This window comes from Schistocerca piceifrons, chromosome 1 (genome assembly GCF_021461385.2).
Source record: "Schistocerca piceifrons isolate TAMUIC-IGC-003096 chromosome 1, iqSchPice1.1, whole genome shotgun sequence".
In the NCBI taxonomy this organism is placed as follows: Eukaryota; Metazoa; Arthropoda; class Insecta; order Orthoptera; family Acrididae; genus Schistocerca; species Schistocerca piceifrons.
Genome location: NC_060138.1, coordinates 1,209,000,513 through 1,209,019,622, shown reverse-complemented (window position 1 = coordinate 1,209,019,622; position 19,110 = coordinate 1,209,000,513).

Below are 19,110 nucleotides of genomic sequence, written 5' to 3'. Positions count from 1 at the left end.
TTGTAGCCTATCGCGATTGCGGTTTATCTTATCGCGACACTGCTGCTGGCGTTGGTCGAGATCCAATGACTGTTAGCAGAATATGAAATCCGTGGGTTCAGGAGGGTAATACGGAACGCCGTGCTGGATGCCAACGGCCTCGTATCACTAGCGGTCGAGATGACAGGCATCTTATCTGCATGGTAGTAACGGATCGTGCAGCCACGTCTCGATCCTTGGGTCAACAGATGGGGCCGTTTGCGACACAACAACCATCTGCACCAACAGTTCGACGACGTTTGCAGCATCATGGACTATCAGCTCGGAGAGCATGGCTGCGGTTACCCTTGACACTGCATCACAGACAGGAGCGCCTGCGATGGTGTACTCAACGACGAACCTGGGTGCACGAATGGCAAACCGTCATTTTTTCGGATGAACCCAGGTTCTGTTTACAGCATCATGATGGTCGCATCCGTGTTTGGCGACATCGCGGTGAACGCACGTTGGAAGCGTGTATTCGTCATCGCCATACTGCCGTATCACCCAGCGTGATGGCACGGGGTGCCATTGGTTACACGTCTCGGTCACCTCTTGTTCGCATTGACGGCACTTTGAACAGTGGAAGTTACATTTCAGATGTGTTACGACCCGTGGCTCTACCCCTCATTCGACACCTGCGAAACCCAACGTTTCAGCAGGATAATGCACGACCGCATATTGCAGGTCCTGTACGGGCCTTTCTGGATACAGAAAAAGTTCGACTGCTGGCCTGGCCAGCAGATTCTCCAGATCTCTCACAAACTGAAAACGTGTGATCAGTGGTGGCCGAGCAACGGGCTCGTCACAATACGCCAGTCACTACTCTTGATGAACTATGGTATCGTGTTGAAGCTGCATGGGCAGCTGTGCCTGCACACGCCATCCAAGCTCTGTTTGACTCAACGCCCAGGCGTATCAAGGCCGTTAATATGGCCAGAGGTGGTTGTTCTGGGTACTGATTTCTCAGGATCTATGCACCCAAATTGCGTGAAAATGTAATCACATGTCAGTTCTAGTATAATATATTTGTCCAATGAATACCCGTTTATCTTCTGCATTTCTTTTTGGTGTAGCAGTTTTAATGGCCAGTAGTGTACATATACAAGGGCTACAGGAATTCCCGTTAGAGGTTTCCACGGAACCCATGTCCGGAAACGTACCGTTTCCGTTCAACGACGGTTTCAGTTCGGATTTGTAAAGCGTCCACGTCTGCTGAAGATCTGTACTTCGTTGTACGATCACCTGGTGTCGCTTAACGTCTGCTTGCTGCGAGAATTCGGCCGTGCGGCGTTACCGTGGAGCACCACAGTCCTGCCTCCCCACGGTGAAGATACCTGTTTCTCGGAGCCGCTGCGAAACTTGGGTAAAAAATTTGAGCTATGGCGTGTTACGTTGCGAAAAACGTTCGTGATACAGCCGGCTAGCAGGTCTTCCGTTACTTCGGGCTTCGTCATACACAAGGAACAAGTTTTTCTATTCCGAAAACGTGTACCGATCCGTGTTTGCTGCACTGGAGACGCAGAGGCGTTGAACGGAATGGTAAATGTATGTTTCGTTATGTTTCCTTTCTAATTTTTACCTGATGATTGTACTGCGACACGCCTAATTCAAGTCCTCAAGCGGAAATGGATAAGTTAAATATTTGAAATGAAACCGTCGTAGAACGAAATGGTATGTTTCCGGACATGGGTTCCTATTCAAAATATTATGTATCCACTCCCCTCTACAAATCTTAGAAGTTTGTAACGTGTCTTTCCAAACACCAGGTACAGCGCCAATCGTCTCCCTATCATACAGTCACGTAAATTGTTCAGAGGCAATACTAGTTAAATCTGCCTAGGTGGTGAGTAGTTTGCAGTACAGCAGATCATAGTGAACACAACAGAAACTCACAAAACAATTATTAATTTTTTTTGAACCTGCAACAGGCCTCGACGATATGCAACATCGGCCGCCCGTCGGCTCCCCATTGTCTGTGGCCAGTTGCCAGTTACAGGACTGACAGCGGCGTACAGTGACACATACCGTGCTGTCTGCTACATGTTTCCAGCAAACGATTAAACTTAGAATATACTCCACTTTGCACTATGGTTGCACCCTCAGCAGGCTAGCACTGGCAGAAAGGGCATCCCCGGCGAAGAGAATACCACTAGTAAGAAAGAAGAAATTTCTGAGAATGTATGTTTGGAGCACAGTGAGGCGTCGCAGCTAGGGCGCGATCGCCAGTTTGTCTATTAAAGCTTGCTTATATGAATGTATGTGGGCTCCAGTGTAAGCATGCAGAATCTCATACGATCTGCAACGGGCGAGCTGTGTTCTGCAGACGTGCGTCATGACCATATGGCGTGACTGCAGCGTGTGGAAAGTAGCGGAGAGGCGCTTACAGAGTACTTACATTCTCTGAAACTATAAAAATTAATAACTGATCTAGAAATAGCCGGAGGAACTTCGTATTAGGTATATAAGCTTCTGTTGTGGAAAGGAACAATCTGTCAAAATCTGAAGTCAATAAGTGTCATAATTTGGAAGCTACAAAGAAAAGTCAGTAAAAAACGTAATTATCCGACACTTAAAAAACTAAATATATATATATATTTACAATTACAATATTTACAATTACAATGAAAAGACAACCCTTTGCTGCTTACAGGCGTTGACATACGTCAACGGGGACAGATGAAAATGTGTGCCCCGACCGGGACTCGAACCCAGAATCTGCTGCTTACCTGGCAGACGCTCTATCCACCGAGAGCACAGCGGACAGTGCGACTGCAGTGACATATCTGGCACGCCTCCTGCGAAACCCACATTCTCAACATATTGTCCCGCACTACATTCGTAGTGCCCCCGCCTATTATACTCATTACTCGCGGCGCGTTGCCGATTCCCGTAAGAGTTCCGGCACTGTTTGTGCATTCGCACAGAAGAAGAAGATGGTCAAGTGGCCGGTGAGGCTTAACTATATATAATATATATTTTCATCTGTCCCTGTTGACGTATGTCAACGCCTGTAAGCAGCTAAGGGTTGTCTTTTCATTGTAATTTCATTCTAACGAGCTGCTTGGTCACTGATGGTATCTGTTCTTTCGGACATGTCCGAAAGAACAAATACAATCTTAGTATATATATATATATATATATATATATATATATATATATATATATTGCCAACTGTGACTATTTGAAAAGATATGATAACACCTTCAGTGCTTAGATTCAAATTTGGAAAGTTCTCATTTTAGAAAGCCTTTCATAATTTTGCTGTAGTAATAAATTTAAGAATTTCAAGTAGATATTTATGTTTTGTGTTAGGGTGAGTGTGAAAGATAGTACTTGTGTGAGTGTATGTCAGACATTCGCCAATATTAAATTTTCAGTTTGTAATTCTCTATAGGAACTTGCAAGTATTCCAGCTTCGTATTGTGGGAACGAATCCACCAGTGGTTCCCTTACTAGTGGATGACGGATGTCCAAGCATGTTTGAATATGTAACAGACAGCCAAAACGTTCGCGTTTATATAGTTAAATTCCAGACGTAAAGTACAGCTTAAAGTTTATTTCATTTTATTTGTTCAACAAGAGAGTTTTAAGTTGCTTATATTAATGACGTCAATGAGCTGAGAGCAGTGGTTGGTTCTTGCTAGATTTTGGCGCGAACCGCGCCCTGAAAGTCAGTTCTGATTGGCGGTATTCTGCACAGAACTGAGATGGTTTGCCAAATAACGCATGAGATAGAGGTACTGGTAGAGGCAGAGAGAAGAAGGAGATGGTGGACTAGCTTTCGAAGGAGCCGGTCATGCTGAAAGTGTCCGAACACATTATGTGTAAAATGAAGTGATATTGTGGCTTCCGCGTTTCGGTACAGTGATAAAGGTAACTGGTGTTTGCCATTAACTATTTGTGAAATTTTAAGAGTCGAGAGATATTTTGTTCTGGAAAAAATCGCGTGTGTAAACTTTGAACTAAAAGCGTGGCGCTACTAAGTAATTCTTTATTACTGAGTATTTATGGTGAGCAAAAACTTTATTTAAAGACAACCACTGAATGCCGAGTGCAAAAGTAAATAGCAGTTTATTGACTGTGTTACTCTCGTAAATGGTTCAAATGGCTCTGAGCACTATGGGACTTAACTTCTAAGGTCATCAGTCCCCTAGAACTTAGAACTACTTAAACCTAACTAACCTAGGGACATCACACACATCCATGCCCGAGGCAGGATTCGAACCTGCGACCGTAGCGGTCACGCGGTTCCAGACTGTAGCGCCTAGAACCGCACGGCCACACCGGCCGGCCTCGTAAATGATTTTGGACTTGGATAAGAAAAGTTCTGGCTGTTTGAGTGTGAAGAGGACTGTGAACAGGAACTTTAATGATTTGAACACATGTGGGCTGATGACCTTGCTTACTAGCAATAAAAAAATCCTAATGCAAGTTTAAAAGAACCTTTGAAGTTAGAAATTTGAACAGCAACCCATTTCCGATTTATTCTTTAGAGTTCACAAGACTATTTTCAGCTTTTTGTACTTACAGCGGTCTCCGACGTGTAGTTATGAAATCTCAGTTTCTTCAACACAGCTTTTATGAGATCTCTTAAGTAGCTGCAGTCAGGAGTTACGTGAGGAGATCTGCAGCAGTATCGAGGTAGGTGGACAATTTATGTTGCAGAACCGCCGTCGATGTGCGAAAGAGCGCGTTACGTCGCAACAGAATTGCATGGTAGTGAAACACGTACTACGGGAAAAAAAAAAAACAGCGAGAACGTCGGGAGTTGTCTTACCAAATTAATTACAACTGTCCCTGTGGTGTCACCGCCAGACACCACGCTTGCTAGGTGGTAGCTTAAATCGGCCGCGGTCCATTTAGGACATGTCGGACCCGCGTGTCGCCACTGTGTGATCGCACACCGAGCGCCACCACAAGGCAGGTCTCGAGATACGGACTAGCACTCGCCCAGTTGTACGACGACGTTGCTAGCGACTATACGGACGAAGCCTTTGCTCTCATTTGCCGAGAGACAGTTAGAATAGCCTTCAGCTAAGTCCATAGCTACGACCTAGCAAGGCGCCATTAGCCTTACCTAGTTTGAGAGTTATCGTATAAATGTCTCAAGAAGAACGTTGTAAACCAACAAAGAATAAAGTTAAGTATTCGAGAAGCTGCATACTTTTCTTATCAGAATTCAATACTTATCCTGTTCCAGACTTCACGCCAGTCGGCGTGTGTGTACGCGTGCCTTTCTTTCGGCTACCCGTCACTGTGGACTGGCTGCCTTAGCAGTCCACATCAGTCCCAATTATCGGTTACTTTATTACGCATATAAAATCACGCGCAAACATTGTGGGAAAGTATATACTGGCCAGTTAGGCAGAGCTGTGGCAATTAGGTAATTTGAACATGAGAGTTTGGATATTAGAAAGAAAGATTCAACCTTTGTTTACCATCTTTTAGTAGAAAACCACCCATATAATGTCGAACATGAAGTTTTGCATTCTGTTACGAAATGCAGAAAAGTTATCTTGCTGGAAATCAACAAACATATGACACAGAATGCCAGTTTACTATTAATGATCAAACTCAATTTCCTTTTCACCCCGCTCTTGGATCAAGTTTCAGGTATACTTAGACTGATTACAATTTTTTGTTCAACTTTATTTTTTTATCAGCTTCTAAATCTATCTCCACAAGAAAGAACTTAACGTTTCCTTTTCAGCTAAGGTAACTATTCGTGCGTGACATACATAAAATATAATACTTTTCCAACGCAAACACCATATTTTCATAAATATTGCGTCTTCTACACCTTTGTTAACAATAATACTTGTGTATGCCGCGTCCCTTCATCTTTATTTTCGGCGTTCAGGAGTCACCTGACGATAACTTAGAATCCGAGAGCCGGTTAGTGACCCAATAATTATACTTTTGCAAACCATCAGGAGGTGTTTCGAATTTAGCACAATTTAGTGTCTCAAATCCTAAACTAAGTCAATCAGCATCGCCTTATTGAATACGATGACATTCCATTGCCCTTCTTTTGCTTTTATTGATATTCATCTCATTTCCGTTCAACTGTTATTCCAAGTTCTTTGTTGTCTCTGACAGAATTACAATGTCACTGGCAAACCTCGAAGTTCTTATTTCCTCTACAAATTCTTTTTCAGTTTTATTTACTGCTTCCTAATATAATCAGGGATAGACTACAACCTTGTCTCCCTTCCTTTTGAACTACTGCTTCATTTTCATACCCTTCGACTCTTATAATTGCAGTGTGCATTTTGTAAAAGTAGTACATAGCCTCTCGCTCCCTGTATTTTCGCCTGCCATCTTCAAATTTTACAGTCTGTATCCCGTTCGACGTCGTCAACACCTTCCTCTAGTTATGTTCGCCTTTCTCTAACCTATCTTCTAAAATAAGTCATTCTTCTGTAAATAATTGGTATCAGTATTTTGAAACCGTGACTTATAAAACTGATAGTTTGGTAACATTCACGCCTATTAGCATCTGATTTCTTGGAAATTGGGACTATTACATTCATCTTACTCGCCAGTAGGAAAAATTTTGCCATACCTGGCTCTCCCAAGGATCTCAGTCATTCTCAGGAAATGTCGTCCACGCTGGAGGTCTCTTTTCTGTTTAGTAGTTTCAGTGCCCCCCCCCCCCCCCCCCATGAACCATGGACCTTGCCGTTGGTGGGGAGGCTTGCGTGCCTCAGCGATACAGATAGCCGTACCGTAGGTGCAACCACAACGGAGGGGTATCTGTTGAGAGGCCAGATAAACGTGTGGTTCCCGAAGAGGGGCAGCAGCCTTTTCAGTAGTTGCAAGGGCAACAGTCTGGATGATTGACTGATCCGGCCTTGTAACAATAACCAAAACGGCCTTGCTGTGCTGGTACCGCGAACGGTTGAAAGCAAGGGGAAACTACAGCCGTAATTTTTCCCGAGGGCATGCAGCTTTACTGTATGATTAAATGATGATGACGTCCTCTTGAGTAAAAAATTTTCCGGAGGTAAAATAGTCCCCCATTCGGATCTCCGGGCGGGGACTACTCAAGAGGATGTCGTTATCAGGAGAAAGAAAACTGGCGTTCTACGGATCGGAGCGTGGAATGTCAGATCCCTTAATCGGGCAGGTAGGTTAGAAAATTTAAAAAGGGAAATGAATAGGTTGACGTTAGATATAGTGGGAATTAGTGAAGTTCGGGGGCAGGAGGAACAAGACTTCTGGTCAGGTGACTACAGGGTTATAAACACAAAATCAAATAGGGGTAATGCAGGAGTAGGTTTAATAATGAATAGGAAAATAGGAATGCGGGTAAGCTACTACAAACAGCATAGTGAACGCATTATTGTGGCCAAGATAGATACGAAGCCCACACCTACTACAGTAGTACAAGTTTATATGCCAACTGGCTCTGCAGATGACGAAGAAATTGAAGAAATGTATGATGAAATAAAAGAAATTATTCAGATTGTGAAGGGAGACGAAAATTTAATAGTCATGGGTGACTGGAATTCGAATGTAGGAAAAGGGAGAGAAGGAAACATAGTAGGTGAATATGGATTGGGGCTAAGAAACGAAAGAGGAAGCCGCCTGGTAGAATTTTGCACAGAGCACAACATAACCATAACTAACACTTGGTTTAAGAATCATGAAAGGAGGTTGAATACATGGAGGAACCCTGGAGATACTAAAAGGTATCAGATAGATTATATAATGGTAAGACAGAGATTTAGGAACCAGATTTTAAATTGTAAGACATTTCCAGGGGCAGATGTGGCCTCTGACCACAATCTATTGGTTATGACCTGTAGATTAAAACTGAAGAAACTGCAAAAAGGTGGGAATTTAAGGAGATGGGACCTGGATAAACTGAAAGAACCAGAGGTTGTACAGAGTTTCAGGGAGAGCGTAAGGGAACAATTGACAGGAATGGGGGAAAGAAATACAGTAGAAGAAGAATGGGTAGCTTCGAGGGATGAAGTAGCGAAGGCAGCAGAGGATCAAGTAGGTAAAAAGACGAGGGCTAGTGGAAATCCTTGGGTAACAGAAGAAATATTGAATTTAATTGTTGAAAGGAGAAAATATAAAAATGCAGTAAATGAAGCAGGCAAAAAGGAATACAAACGTCTAAAAAATGAGATCGACAGGAAGTGCAAAATGGCTAAGCAGGGATGGCTAGAGGACAAATGTAAGGATGTAGAGACCTATCTCACTAGGGGTAAGATAGATACTGCCTACAGAAAAATTAAAGAGACCTTTGGAGATAAGGGAAAGACTTGTATGAATATCAAGAGCTCAGATGGAAACCCAGTTGTAAGCAAAGAAGGGAAAGCAGAAAGGTGGAAGGAGTATATAGAGGGTCTATACAAGGGCGATGTACTTGAGGACAATATTATGGAAATGGAAGAGGATGTAGATGAAGATGAAATGGGAGATATGATACTGCGTGAAGAGTTTGACAGAGCACTGAAAGACCTGAGTCGAAACAAGGCCCCCGGAGTAGACAACATTCCATTGGAACTACTGACGGCCTTGGGAGAGCCAGTCCTGACAAAACTCTACCATCTGGTGAGCAAGATATATGAAACAGGCGAAATACCCTCAGACTTCAAGAAGAATATAATAATTCCAATCCCAAAGAAAGCAGGTGTTGACAGATGTGAAAATTACCGAACAGTCAGTTTAATAAGTCACAGCTGCAAAATACTAGCACGAATTCTTTACAGACGAATGGAAAAACTAGTAGAAGCCAACCTCGGGGAAGATCAGTTTGGATTCCGTAGAAACACTGGATCACGTGAGGCAATACTGACCTTACGACTTATCTTAGAAGAAAGATTAAGGAAAGGCAAACCTACGTTTCTAGCATTTGTAGACTCAGAGAAAGCTTTTGACAATGTTGACTGGAATACTCTCTTTCAAATTCTAAAGGTGGCAGGGGTAAAATACAGGGAGCGAAAGGCTATTTACAATTTGTACAGAAACCAGAGGGCAGTTATAAGAGTCGAGGGACATGAAAGGGAAGCAGCGGTTGGGAAGGGAGTGAGACAGGATTGTAGCCTCTCCCCGATATTGTTCAATCTGTATATTGAGCAAGCAGTAAAGGAAACAAAAGAAAAATTCGGAGTAGGTATTAAAATTCATGGAGAAGAAATAAAAACTTTGAGGTTCGCCGATGACATTGTAATTCTGTCAGAGACAGCAAAGGACTTGGAAGAGCAGTTGAATGGAATGGACAGTGTCTTGAAAGGAGGATATAAGATGAACATCAACAAAAGCAAAACAAGGATAATGGAATGTAGTCGGGTGATGCTGAGGGAATTAGATTAGGAAATGAGGCACTTAAAGTAGTAAAGGAGTTTTGCTATTTGGGGAGCAAAATAACTGATGATGGTCGAAGTAGAGAGGATATAAAATGTAGGCTGGCAATGGCAAGGAAAGCGTTTCTGAAGAAGAGAAATTTGTTAACATCCAGTATTGATTTAAGTGTCAGGAAGTCATTTCTGAAAGTATTCGTATGGAGTGTAGCCATATATGGAAGTGAAACATGGACGATAAATAGTTTGGACAAGAAGAGAATAGAAGCTTTCGAAATGTGGTGCTACAGAAGAATGCTGAAGATTAGATGGGTAGATCACATAACTAATGAGGAAGTATTGAATAGGATTGGGGAGAAGAGAAGTTTGTGGCACAACTTGACCAGAAGAAGGGATCGGTTGGTAGGACATGTTCTGAGGCATCAAGGGATCACCAATTTAGTATTGGAGGGCAGCGTGGAGGGTAAAAATCGTAGAGGGAGACCAAGAGATGAATACACTAAGCAGATTCAGAAGGATGTAGGTTGCAGTAGGTACTGGGAGATGAAGAAGCTTGCACAGGATAGAGTAGCATGGAGAGCTGCATCAAACCAGTCTCAGGACTGAAGACCACAACAACAACAGTTTCAGTGCTCTATCAATTTCTCGTCGCAGTATCACATCACATGTCTCATCTTCATCTACATCCTCTCTTCTTTCTGTAATTTTGCCTTCAAACACTTTTCCCTTATACAGCCCTTCTATATATATCTTCCAACTTTCACCTGTCCGTTCTCTACTTACTATTGGTTTGCCATTTGTGACCTTGATTCTTCATGCGACAAGCGACAGCTTTTCTTTTCTCTGTAGATCTCTCTAAATTTCCTATACGTGGCATGTATCTCTCCCCTAATTTTGCGTGCATTTGTGTTCTAGGCACTCCGGATTAGTCATCTTGCATTACTCTATCTAGTTCAGTCCCATCGTTTTATATGTCTTCCGTCGTAATTCTGTCAAGAACGAAAAGTTGAGTCCAATCTTCAAGAAAGTCATGAATCCAATCACACTTCCGGACAGGTGACGATTAGCTTATATTTTGTGGACTAAACACCATTTTGAAGATGCACTGAACGCCATGTGGAGGTCAATGAAAATGTCATCAACCTGGGCGCCTCTTTCCTCGGCACTCTGAAACGTGTGCAGGAACAGAGCGAGCTGAGTTATGCGAGACCTCCGTTGGAAGGATTATGTTGATTTTTATACGGGAGATTTTTGATATCCATACACATCATAATACACGGGCATAAAACGTGTTTCATAATGCTGCAGCAGACTGACGTCAGTGATATAGGCCTTCAATTACGAGTTTTTGTCGGACGACTTATTTTGAAACCGGAAATGACGTCTTTTTTTCTAGTCACTCGGTAGCTTTGGCTATTCTAGGACCTACAATTAATTCCTGGAAAGGGATCAAGTTCTTTCGCATAATCTCTATAGAATCTCCTGGTTATCTCATCCGGTGCAAATGCCTTTCCGGTGTTGAGTGATTTTAGTTGATATTCTATTCAGCGATCAGTTACCTTAAATATTTGTTATTTCGGCGCTCGTGCACTGATTGAAAGAAGAATTGGTATTATTATCATTCACAGTCAAGCGTTTTGCAAGACCAAATAAAGTATTTCGGCCTTTTCTCTGTCATATTCCGTTTCGGGACCAGCGACTACCAAGTGATTTTCATATGCGTATAACACGTCGAACCCTCCAAAACACGCCACGTGCCATGACGAGCACATGGGCGGCCGCGCAAAGCCGAAAACAAAGCGTGAAGCGAGAAGTAAGCAACAAATATTAAATCAGGTGACAGATGAGGGAACTTCTGATGAGGTAGAAACCGCAGTTGTATCCCTAATTTGCTTATCAATTTATTTCTAAATACTTAAAAATTCAACCGTGAATTAAAGAGTAAAAGTAATTACAGAGCGGAAAGGTACATAATGAAAACAACTCCTTCCATACAGATGAATCGAAATCTGTAAACCGATTTCAACTGACGTCATTTTGAGAGGAATTACTATTTTTTTCACGATGGCGACGACCGTTCAAAACATTCAATTTTGAACGGAGCGTCTTCTTTGTGGCGACAAGCGCACAAATTCGTAAAACTCCGCCGTTCCAACGGATGAGGCTGGGGAATCTCTGGGACAAAAAGGAGGGTGTCAGTTTACATGGCACAGCAAGGGGATAACTAGCCGCGTGACCTCCCGGCAGGCTGCCAGCAGACTTTTATTTTCTTTTCTTTTTTTTGCGTAGATATACTAGTGCAGAGTGATTCAGGGATACCGAAATACTAGTTACTTAGAAATGAAACAAACAGGAAGTGCAGCGAAGCTAAGGCGAAGTAGCTACAGGAAAAATGCGAAGAAATCAAAAACGAAATGATTATCGGAAGGACTGACTCAGCATATAGGAAAATCAGAATAACCTTTAGTGAAATTAAAAGCAAGGGTGGTAACGTTGAGAGTGCAACGGAAATTCCGCTGTTAATTGCAGATAAGAGACCAAATAGGTGGAAGGAGTACACTGAAGGCCACTATGAGAGGAAGACTCGTCTGATGATGTGATAGAAGAAGGAACAGGAGTCGATATAGAAGAGATAGGGGATCCAGTATTAGAATCAGAATTTGAAAGAGTTTTTGAAGACTTTTTTTCGATCGAATAAGGCAGGAATCATAGTTAACACTCCATCAGAATTCTAAAATCACTAGAGGAAATGGCAACAAAACGAGCATACACGTTGGTGTGTAGAATGTATGATTCTGGCGATATGCGATCTGACTTTCGGAAAAGTATCATCCACCCGATTCCGAAGTCTGAAAGAGCAAACAATTGCGAAAGTTATCGCACAGTCAGCCTAACAGCTCGTGCATCAAAGCTACTGACAAAATAATACAAGGAAGAATGGAAAAGAAAACTGAGGATGTGTTAGACACGTTCATACGATTTGTTGACCTGTAAAAACCCTTCGACAGTGTCAAATGGTGCAAGATGTCCGAAATTCTAAGAAAAATAGGTGTAAGCTGTAGGGAAAGACGGGTAATATACTATATGTACAACAACCAAGAGGGAATAATAAGAGTGGGAGACGATAACTAAGTGCCCGGATTAAAAAGGGTGTAAGACAGGGATGTAGTCTTTCGTCCCTACTGTTCAGTCTACACACCGAAGAAGTAATGACGGAAATAGAAGAAACGTTCAAGAGTGGAATTAAAATTCAATTTGAAAGGATATTGTAAGTAGGCTGTTTAGGTTTTTATTGGTAACGCCACGTAGCGCCCTGTATGAAAATCACTGGCTGTGCTGTGTGCAGTCTGTGGCTGGTTGGCATTGTTGGAATTTTCTCTATTGTAGTGTTGGGCAGTTGGATGTGAACAGCGCGTAGCGTTGCGCAGTTGGAGGTGGGCCGCCAGCAGTGGTGGATGTGGGGAGAGAAATGGCGGAGTTTTGAGAGTGGATGATCTGGACGTGTGTCCATCAGAGACAGTAAATGTGTAAGACTGGATGTCGTGAACTGATATATATATTATGAATTTTTAACACTATTAAGGTAAATACATTGTTTGTTCTCTATCAAAATCTTTCATTTGCTAACTATGCCTATCAGTAGTTAGTGCCTTCAGTAGTTAGAATCTTTTATTTAACTGGCAGTATTGGCGCTCGCTGTATTGCAGTAGTTCGAGTAACGAAGATTTTTGTGAGGTAAGTGATTCATGAAAGGTATAGGTTATTGTCAGTCAGAGCCATTGTTTTGTAGGGATTTTTGAAAGTCAGATTGCGTTACGCTAAAAATATTGTGTGTCAGTTTAGTGTTGATCAGAATAAGTAATGAGAGAAATGTCTGAGTACGTTCAGTTCTGCTCAGCTGTTTGAAAATCAAATAACGTAAGAGGTTTACCAGCACAGTAATTCATTAATTTTTCTAAGGGGATGTTTCAATATCAAAGATAAAATTCGCTGATGACATTGCTATCCTCAGTGAAAGCGCAGATGAATTACAGGAACTGCTAAAAGGAATGAACAGTCAAATAAATACAGAATACGGATTGAGAGGAAATCGTTGAAAGACCAAAGTAATGAGAAGTAGCAGAAATAGGAACAGGGAGCAAGTTAACATCAGGACTGATCACAAAGTAGATGAAGTTAAGGAACTCTGCTACCTAGGCACCAAAATAACCCATGATGGAGGACGTAAAAGGCAGGTTAGCACTGGCAGAAAAGGCATTCCTGGCCGAGAGAGTACCACTAGTAACAAGGAAGAAATTTCTGAGAATGTATGTTTGGAGCTCAGCATTGTATGGTAGTGAAACGTGGACTACGGGAAAATCAGAAAAGAAGAAAACCGAAGCATTTGAGATGTGGTGCTACAGACGCATGTTGGAAATAGGTGGACTCATAAGGCAAGGAATGAGGAAGTTCTCCGGAGAATCGGCGAGGAAATGAATATCTGGAGAACACTAACAAAAAGAAGGGACAGGATGGTAGGACGTATATTAAGGCATCAGGGAATAACTTCCATGGTAATGGAATGAGCCGTAGAGGGTAAAAAACTGTAGAGGAAAACGGTGAAATACAGTCAGCAAATAACTGAGGACGTAAGTTGCAATTGCTACTCTGAGATTAAGAGGTTGGCGCAGAGAGGAATTAGTGGCGGCCCGCATCATACCAGTCAGAAGAAAAAAACTAGTCTGCAACCCTGGCCTAGGGAAAACCCCTGACGGCCGCCGCATCGCCTGTTTTGCAAGATCTTCTTGGAAGGAGCATGAGCTGCCATTTCACCAAACGCGTCCTTGCTATCGGCTCTCACCGCCATGGTGCAGTAAAGTTTAGCTGCTCATTGCTTTGGACAGAGTTCAGTAACGTCGCTCGGATTCGATCAGGTCGCTTGCCGATCACGAGTGTTTCGCGACACGAAGGGAGAGCAGCAGCGGTAAGGTTCATCGACGTCTGCTTCACTCCCCCCCTCCCCCTTCCCGGCTTTCCGTTTTGTTGCCTAAGCATGGTTCGCATGGCACAGAAGTCTCTTTCCCATGCGTTCTTAGTTGTGTAGTTCTAGTTCAGTGCTCTTTCTACATATAGTTTTTGTTATTGTGCAAATGCCACTGAAGGCTCTCCTCTGTGAAGTATTACTGTTTAATTGCAATTTCGGAATACATTTATGATTTATATTTCCTAAGTCTTTTAAATATTACTGTTGCGATTTTGTCCACTTTTCCTCAGTATCAATAGAAGTCAGTGGTCCCTTGCAAGTAGGGACGTAGTTTGCCTTTCCATAGTCTGATACTGGCTCGGAAATTAACCTGAGATCCCGTCGGCCTATTAGCCCATTCATGGCAGTGGGATTCGTATGTCTCACTAAAGTAATATACAGTTTTGAGCGTTGGGACGCTTGTATCTCATATCTGTCTAGTGCTAGCGTGTAGCGAGATGCTTCCAGAACTTGGAGAAAAAGCACTATGGATTATGGATGGATATGTAGAATTCTATGATAATGACAGAAGCTCAAGAAATGAATTGAAATTTGTGCCACAGCCAGGACTTGAACCCGGGTCTCTTTACTCAGTAGGCAAGTGTGTTAGCCATTAGCCTACCACTGCACTATAGCTAACAGACCTGCACGGAACGCTCTCCCTAACACAAATTTCAATTTTTCTTGAGCTTTTTATCCCTTCGTTAGACCGTCACTATTGCCGAGAGCCTCCGGTATTGGAATAGCATCCCAGCGTTGCACACAATGGGAAAATTCTGTCTGTACCTGAGGTGGAGGTGCTCTATAGATCTCATATAATTAAATTTTCCTTGAGCCATTTGTCTCATTTTTATCTACGATATTCTGTATATCAAATGGAACTATAGGTGGCATAGTGTGCTTGTTTGACGAAAATCTGATTGAATCCCCACCATTTCCATGCCAGGACTGTCTGAAGTAACTTACTCTATTTTCTTATACATCGTATACATTGTTTTGAAACATAACTACACACCTCAGAAAGTCTGCCGGTTTGTATACGGGGTGTTACAAAGAGGTACGGCCAAACTTTCAGGAAACATTCCTCACACACAAAGAAAGAAAATATGTTATGTAGTGAAAGTGTTTTAGTTATCGCAAAATAAGACAATTTTGGACCTTTTATTTTTCAGATATGTGCGAAATAAATTTGAACTACGAAAGGGTTAATATTCATCTCGTCAGCAAACTGGGGGAAACCCTCTTCACTTACACCTACTGGGATATGAGTAATTCCTTCAGTCAGTTTAGGTGTGGTGGGGCACGTTTACTAACTTTACCTGACACAAAAATTCCTTAGCATTTTCATTCAAGCCGGTTGCCAAATTTTTCCTTTCGATTTCATCAGGCGCTTGTCGGATCGCTCAGTATTGTGTTGTTTAGTTTTGTGTGTGAAACAAATGGGGACCTGGTTAAATTCTGTGATGAAGCTCTCTTCGCCTTCGTAGCTCCTTGATAACACGGCTGCTAGACCCACTACGGTGTGGTTTCACGTACATCTATATCTACATACATAATCCCCAAGCCACTGTGCGGTGCGTGGCGGAAAGTATCCTGTACCACTACGAGACGTTTCCTATCCTGCCCCAGTAGTAGGTTAGGGCGAGGGAAAAGCGACTTTCTAAATGCCTCCGTATGAGCCCTAATTTCTCGTACCTTATTTTCGTGGTCCTTAAGCCAAATGTACAGTAGGATCATTCTGCAGTCAGCTTTATATGGCGGTTCTATACATTTTTTCAGTGGGATTCCTAGACAAGAACGTCGCCTGCCCTCCAAGGATCCCATTTCAGTTACCGAAGCATCTCCGTAATACTTGTGTGTTTGTTGAACCTGCACGTAACAAATCTAGGAGACCGCACCTGGTGAGGGTCCAAAACACTCGAACAGTACTCAAGAATAGGTCGCACTTGCGTCCTGTGTGCGGTCTCCTTTGCGGAGGAACCGCACTTTTCTGAAGTCTTCCCAATAAACCGACGTCGACCATTCGACTTCTCTACCACAGTGTTCACATGTTCGTTCCATTTCATATCGCTTTGCAGCGTTACGCTCAGATATTTAAGCGACGTGACTGTGTCAAGCAGGACACCACAAATACTGTATCCGAACATTACGGGATTGTTTTCCTACTCATCCACATTAACTTGCATTTTTCTATATTTAGAGCCAGCTGCCCTTCATCACACCAGCTACAACTAAGTCATCTTGTATCATCTTGCAGTCATTCAACGACGACACCTTCCCGTAGACCGCACCATCACCAGCAACCACAGACTGCCGCCCACCCTGTCCGTTAGGTCATTTATGTATATAGAAAATAATAGCGGCCCCATCACACTTCGCTGGAGCGCTCTGACGACACCCTTGTCTCTTGATGAACACTCGCCATGGAGGACAAGATACTAGATGCTATTACTTAAGATGTCTTCGTGTCACTCACACCTAGTCCGTCTTCGTTAACAGTCTGCATTGGGGTACAGTGTCGAACGCTTTTCGGAAATATAGAAATATGAAATCCGCCTGTTGCCTTCATGCATCGTTCGCAAAATATCATGCGAGAAAAGGGGAAGCGATGCTTTCTAAAACCGTGCCGACTCGGGGACATAAGCTTTTCGAGCTCTGGAAAATTTCTTATATCCGAACTCAGATTATGTCCTGAAATTCTGCAGCAAACTGATTTTAAGGATATTCGTCTGTAATTTTGCGGGTCGGTCCCTCATAACGTTATTCGACTAGTCTAAAGCCGTCGGCACACGGACCGTACTGTCGAACGTTAACGTTGAGCGTGCCAAGTTCCAAGTTCTACGTGCTCAGGAACGATGCGACTCGTGCATACGGTACGTGGGCTCCAACGTGGTTTACGCGATCGCAATGCACTCCAGCGGCAGTTGAGGGATGTTTCTAGTTCGTAAATCACACTGTTTACTCAACGGTCGCGCGTAAAATGTCCACGTTAGCTCTATTAAAACGCACGTTTCCTTCATCGTCCACGAAAAGGAAAGTACCATGTCCAATCAGTAAGGACACAGGCTTATAGAAGTTCCATTACAAACAGTGCGGTACAAATTTGGAATACTTCTCCGCATAAGATAAACATTATTTCATCATCCGCACATTTTAGTAAAACCCCAACGTCAGTCTTACTTTATCACTGTTCCTACCCAGTAGCAGAATCTTTGCAACGTGTGAATTACGAGGCCGAAAAGAAAAAGCAGCAAAATATATTTATATAAGTAGCGCAAGCTGTCCTGTAGATTAAGCCAATCGAACAAAGTCACCCCTCAAAAAAAGGTGAAATTATATTTACATAACGTCAAATATTATAGTTATTAGTTACATTAAACTAATAATAAAGTATCAGAACCTAATAAAAACGCGAATGTTAGGAAAAAACTTTGGAAGTGTTAAGACGCGAACCACCGCCCCATCAAAATCTCATTTCTGGACAGAGACGCTACTCACTACGCTTCTTTTTTTTTCGTTTTGTTCGTTGTTGATCTTTGTGTTTGGTCGTTGCGGACGTCACATGACATCCGTTCAAGACCTTTTGTTGATCCTTCCACTCTGGTTTTTTTTTTTTTTTTTTTTTTTTTTTTTACAGAGGCCAACCAGCTCTACATCTACATCTAAATCTACATGACTACTCTGCAATTCACATTTAAGTGCTTGGCAGAGGGTTCGTCGAACCACAATCATACTATCTCTCTACCATTCCACTCCCGAACAGCGCGCGGGAAAAACGAACACCTAAACCTTTCTGTTCGAGCTCTGATTTCTATTATTTTATTTTGATGATCATTCCTACCTATGTAGGTTGGGCTCAACAAAATATTTCCGCATTCGGAATAGAAAGTTGGTGACTGAAACTTCGTAAATAGATCTCGCCGCGACGAAAAACGTCTTTGCTTTAATGACTTCCATCCCAATTCGCGTATCATATCTGCCACACTCTCTCCCCTATTACGTGATAATACAAAACGAGCTGCCCTTTTTTGCACCCTTTCCATGTCCTCCGTCAATCCCACCTGGTAAGGATCCCACACCGCGCAGCAATATTCTAACAGAGGACGAACAAGTGTTGTGTAAGCTGTCTCTTTTGTGGACTTGTTGCATCTTCTAAGTGTCCTGCCAATGAAACGCAACCTTTGGCTCGCCTTCCCCACAATATTATCTATGTGGTCTTTCCAACTGAAGTTGCTCGCAATTTTAACACCCAGGTACTTAGTTGAATTGACAGCCTTGAGAATTGTACTGTTTATCGAGTAATCGAATTCCAACGGATTTCTTTTGGAACTCATGTGGATCACCTCACACTTTTCGTTATTTAGCGTCAACTGCCACCTGCCACACCATACAGCAATCTTTTCTAAATTGCTTTGCAACTGATACTGGTCTTCGGGTGACCTTACTAGACGATAAATTACAGCATCATCTGCGAACAACCTAAGAGAACTGCTCAGATTGTCACCCAGGTCATTTATATAGATCAGGAACAGCAGAGGTCCCAGGACGCTTCCCTGGGGAACACCTGATATCACTTCAGTTTTACTCGATGATTTGCCGTCTATTACTACGAACTGCGACCTTCCTGACAGGATATCACGAATCCAGTCGCACAACTGAGACGATTAGAAGTCGCTCTCTGACCGAACACGCTGAGCTACCCTGCTGGCTGCGCTAAACCAACAACACGCTCCTTGCTCTTAATCATATTATCTTACCCGTTGCTAAAAA